Source organism: Zingiber officinale, chromosome 8A (genome assembly GCF_018446385.1).
Source record: "Zingiber officinale cultivar Zhangliang chromosome 8A, Zo_v1.1, whole genome shotgun sequence".
NCBI lineage: Eukaryota > Viridiplantae > Streptophyta > Magnoliopsida > Zingiberales > Zingiberaceae > Zingiber > Zingiber officinale.
In genome coordinates this window covers 4,421,227-4,427,226 of record NC_056000.1, presented here as the reverse complement: position 1 = coordinate 4,427,226, position 6,000 = coordinate 4,421,227, and positions in this window count along the sequence as shown.

Sequence of the window (6,000 nt, the reverse complement as noted above, 5' to 3'; positions counted from 1 at the left end):
ACTAGGGATAACTTCCATAGATACCTTCCTAGTGACATTGTTTGGCTTCTTAGAAGCCTTGGTCACTTTTTCTAGGTCAACTCTAGGGATAGCCTCCCTTGTGACCTTGTTAGTGACTTTCTTAGACTTCTTAGAAGTCCTAGTCACATTTGTTGTTGCAAAGATACTTCTAGGGATGACTTCCCTTGTATCCTTGACTTGACTTCTAGACTTAGGGTTGGTTCCATAGCTATATGGAACCCTATGGTAAGTAGGTACATCCTTTTTTATTTTAGGTTTGTATCCCAAACCTCTATGGCCCTTGGATGACCCTTGTTGTCCTAAACCTAGATTTTGCTCATTTTGCCCTTTAAAGATATTTTCCATCCTTTTTAGGGTCTTTTCTAGTTTGTCAAGTCTTGACCTCAAGACTTGATTTTCTATCATTAAATCCTTAGATTTTGATTTTTCATTACACCCATGAGCATTTTTGTTTCTAGGCTTATAACTATGGTCCTTAGTGTGATTGCCTAGATTTTTATCTATCTTCCTAATCCTAGGTGTGGTAGTCTTAGCATGATAAGCTACATGATTTTATTTAATTTTATCATGCCTCCTATTTTCATGGTAAATAGCATTAAAATGATATAAACTTGAATTAGCATGCTTTTTACCATTATGCAAGCGAATAGGCTCAATGAAAGTTACCTTTCTTTTTACCTTAGAGGCTCCCCCTTGAATTGAGCTTCCTCCTTGAGCCTTGACCATCTTCTTCCCCTTGGGGCATTGACTTCGGTAATGCCCCTTTTGATTGCAAGAGAAACATATAATATGCTCCTTGCTCTTCTTTGTATTGGGGATGGTCTCTTTGGGCTTCACCTTGCCCTTTTGTGCCACTTGGCCCTTCTTCTTGGCCAATTTAGGGCATTTACTTTTGTAATGCCCATGTTCCCTACATTCAAAGCATATGATATGATTTTTATCATTAATTGAAATGTTTATACCTTTGCTTGTAGGGGTGGCATCTTCTCCTTTTGATCCGGAGGTAGAAGCTTCCTCTTGATCCGAAGATATTCCTCCATTCGATTTTGCTTGACTTGCGGAGGTGGAAGCTTCTTCATCCTCATCTTCTCTTGACCCGGATGTGGAGGATTCTTCTTGCTCTTGATATGGTGTCAATGAAGATTGCTCCCCCTCAATCCTAGAGGTGGAGGCTTCACCTTCTTCTTCATCCTCTTGTACATGAAACAAGGAATATGCTCCTTCCTTGCTCTTTTGATTGCACTCCTTTGAGGATGAAGCTTCTTGGACTTCCTCTTCTTCGGAAGTTGAGCATCTCTCAACTTCGGAGTCCTCCTCTTGATCTTGCTCCAATGAGTCGCCCTCTTTGGATTCCTCTTGATTCGGTACAGTGGAGGGTTCTTCATGGATTGTTGCCAATTTGCTCCAAAGCTCCTTGGCATCGTGGAATTCTCCGATTTGAGCCAAAATGTGGCTAGGCAATAAGTTGACCAAAAGCTTGGTCACTTTATCATTTGCCTCGCTCCTTTGAATTTGCTCTAAGCTCCATTTGCTTTTCTTGAGAAGCTTGCCCTTGGAGTTTGTTGGAGCTTTGAAGCCTTCCATTAGAGCAAACCATTGCTCTATCTCCATCATAAGAAAATTTTCGATTCTTGATTTCCAAGCATCGAAGCTTGTGGATGTGTATGGTGGAGCCACCCTTGTGTCAAATCCAAGTCCATCTTGGAATTGCATCTTGAAGTTGAGCTTCTTGAATTCTTTAACTTTGATGAATTTGCTCCAACTTCTTCACCTCTAGCTTTGCTTATTTTGTTTGCCCCTTCCGGCGATGATTCCGGTAAAGAACGACCTCGCTCTGATACCACTTGTTGGGACCGAAAAGTAGCTAGAGGGGGGGGGGGGGGGGGAATAGCTCGTTGCGCTCTTCGTGTGCTCTTTGTTACTTGTTTCTTCAAGGATGTGCAGCGGAAATACAAAGAAACAAAATACACAACGCTAACAAGAGGATTTACTTGGTATCCACCTCATAAGAGGTGACTAGTCCAAGGATCCACACACTCACACACCCTCCACTATGAAATCACTCCTTTTCAGTAACTACTGAAGGCGGAGAAGTCCTACAACTCTCACAATACAAGAAGAAAGCAAGGGAAACAAATACAATAGATATCTTACAAGATATGGAATGAAAACCCTAACCTTAGCTTTCTTCTTCTTGCTTTTGATCCGCCTCTTGACTTGGGAAACCTCCAAGAACCTTCAAGAACTGGCGATCTGAGCTTGAGAGAAGTGTGGAGAAGTCACTGTGTTGATCTGAGATGAAATCGTGAAGTCGTGTCACAGCCATCGCACGCCTGCGACGCCAACGGCCGGATCCCGATCGATTCGAAGCTCCCAATCGATCGGAGGCTTTGATCGATCCACGGATCGATCCAGAGTGCCTGGAACTCACCGGATCGATCCACGGATCGATCCACGCTTATCGCGAAAACTGGCCCCAATCGATCGGCCGATCGATTGGGACCTCTGGATCGATCCACCGATCGATCCGCAGGTTTGTCAGAAAGCTCGATCGATCCACTGATCGATCCAGTGGTTTTTTATTCGCTGGGAAAAGCCTGGATCGATCCAGCTCCTGGATCGATCCACTGATCGATCCAGCTCCTGGATCGATCCACTGATCGATCCAGCTCTTGGTTTTTGCCCAAAACCAAGTCCCAAGCTTCTCAAACCAACATTCGGTCATCCTTGACCTGTTGGTATATCATGCCTAGCATCTGGTCACTCCCTTGACCTGCCAGAACTCCCCACCAAGTGTCCGGTCAATCCCTTTGACCCACTTGGACTTTTCTCTTCGTGCCAAGTATCCGGTCACTCCCTTGACCTACTTGGACTTCCACCAGATGTCTGGTCAATCTTGACCCATCTGGATTTCCCCGTGCCTGGCTTCACTCACCAGAACTTCCAATCTGCCTAGCTTCACTCACTAGGACTTCTCTTCTGACTGGCTTCACTCACCAGGTCTTTCACCTAGCTTCACTCACTAGGATTTTCACCTGGCTTCACTCACCAGGATTTTCTTCTGCCTGGCTTCACTCACCAGGACTTTCACCTAGCTTCACTTACTAGGATTTTCCTCACTGCGTAGCTTCACTCACTAGGTCTTTCCTTCTGCCTAACATCCCAGTTAGGACTTCCCAGTCAAGTATCCGGTCATCCTTGACCTACTTGACTCTTCTTCAATCAACCTTGTATTGTCAAATATCGAAACCCAAACCAAGACTCAAGCTTGGTCAACTAGGTCAACCTTGACCTGAGGGATGTTGCACCAACAGGTCTAACCAGTTAGGATCGGTTTAAGGGTAGCTTCGGTCAGTTCCACTTGGCCAAATGCACCAGGTCGAAGCCATATCTTCCTAGACATGCGATGCCCAAGCTTCCCTAACGTACTATCATCCAAAAACTTCACCAGTACCGTGGGTCAAGTTAAACCTAACCCATTTTTTCTAACCTTAATTACCCTGCCGGGTAGTCTACTCTTGTTTACCTATTTCGGGTAGATTAAGTTCAGTTACCCAGTCGGGTAGTTTAGTTAAGGGTGCCAGCTATTCTGGATCCTCCTTCTAAATTTTTATTTGATTTAAATTGAATTTTTGAATTTTGATTTAAGTTCAAATTTTTAATTTTGAATTTTTTAATTTAATTTCGTTTAAGTTTAATGGTTTTTCTGTTAACTCCCCCTTGATCATAGCCTCGATATGGCCTATCGAGGTAGTATATTTGATCCTTCGGGATCCAATATTGACAAAGTCCAACTTGATTAATCAATTTGGACTTGGGGACCCATGCTTGAATTATGTTTCTATTATTTCTATTAACTAGAGACAGATATGATTTATATTTTGTTTTGGTCTTAAATCCAAGTCCGGATTTGTTGTAAATGGCTCACTGTTTTCCAAGAATTAGATCCAAATTCTTGGAACCCAAGGTGAACCGTTCCAACGTGTCTTTGAGTTCTTTAATTTGAGTTTTCAAATTAGAATTTTCTTCCTCAAGTTGTTGGACTTGAGTCGAACTTTCAATTTGAACTGGCTCAGTTAAAGTACTCAAGTCAGTCGCTTCCTTAAGGGCTGTTACCTCCTTTTGGAGCGACTTAACCCGGATGTTGGATTTAGCCAACTTCTTTAATAAGTAAGGAATTAAATTTTCTGAATCATCTAAGCTAATACTAGAAATTAGAGCACTTACAGTGGTTTTGGGTCCTTCAGAAACGGATACGGATCCGTGGCTTCGCTCGGACTCGGTGTCTAATTCGCTCTCGGTTTCTGAATCAGGCTCGAACTCGGACTCGGTTTCAATAACATGTGCTAGAACTGGTAGAGTGAGAAGGCTCGCTTGCTCTTCTTCGTCCGATTCGGATTCATCTGATGACTCGGACCAAGTTACCTTCAGTGCTTTCTTCATCTTGCTTGTTCCTGCAAATAACGCAACACCTTCCTCGATCGGAATAGCATTAGTCTGCTCAAATAATTTGTTTATTAAAACATGCTTACCTATTTTTGTATCAGGAATACCTTCGTGTATCTCAATCAGATTCTCCCACAGCTCCTTGGCGCTTGAGAATGGGCCGGTGTGATTCAGCTCCTTATTCGTTAAGCCACACTGAAGTGTATACGTTGCTTTTGCGTTTGTTTCTACCTTTTTGATAAGGTTCGCGTCCTAGTTCTCGTACGGTAGTGGCTTGCCGGCGCCGTCAGTTGGTAGTTGAAGCCCGGTTTTGACGATCATCCAGACTTCAAAGTGAGTCTGGAGATACGCCTCCATCCGACCCTTCCAATCTCCGAAATCATCTCCGGAGAAGAGCGGTGGGCGAACAGTGTTGTAGCCTTCTTGATGGGCCATTTTAGAAAGACAATCTCGTAAAATAAACACAATAAAACTTGTTCCAAGACTTAGTCTTGGATTAGTAGTGCGGGAGAGAAAAAAAACAGTAATTCAGGAATTTTGAGAAAAAATACTAAAATATTATTAAAATATTATTAAAAAAATATTACTACAAATTTTTGAAAACGTAATATTTCGCTAATTCCAACCAATGGTGAAAAAATGAAAAAAAATGCTTGAATGGTGGTTGCACCAGTTCAAAGCGACCCCGCTCTGATACTAATTGTTGGATCGAGAGGCGCTAGAGGGGGGTGAATAGCGCTCGCGACTATTTCATTTTTCAATTATCGAAAAACTATCGGAGTGAAAACGTGCAGCGGAATAAGCAGAAATAAAATAAAGAAACACAGAGACACAAGGAATTACTTCGTTCGGAGCCTAAGGCGACTCCTACTCGAAGGCCCGCGATCATTGATCGCTTTCCGTGGGCAACAACTATAATTTCGAATAGAGTACAAGTATTGCAAATAAGTACAATAAAAAGAACTACGATTATACCGACAACAGTATTGAAATCACAAGTTACGGAGCTTCGGGTCGTCGGAATGTCGCAGCAGCACTTCGAAATGATCTTGTTAGCAGCACGTCGAAGAAGGAAAGCCTGGAACTTAATTGATTAAGGTGCTACTCGAAACCCCCTTATAAAGGGTGTTCAAGGCGCCTTGAAGGTTGTTCAAGGCGCCTTGAAGGTTGTTCAAGGCGCCTCCATGCTGCCGAGTCCTCCGCGTGGATCAAGCTTGAACTGGTCGATTCCAAGGCGCCTTATACCTCTTTCAAGGCGCCTCCGAGGGTGCTTCGCAGCCAGCTCCAGCTTTGCACCCGAGGCACCTCCAAGCTCCATGGAGGCGCCTCGAACACTGTTCATCCGAGGGAAAACTTCATTATTTTGTACCTGCAAGACATGTTAGTCCCAGACAATATCCTGCAACACAAAGTTAGCATAAAACAACAGTATGAATATGATAAAGAATATTATGACAGTCTCCGGACTGTCCGGGTCTGACTTCGGATTTCCGTCTGGAAACCCTAGGTCGACCCGACGCCTACTGTTCCCTC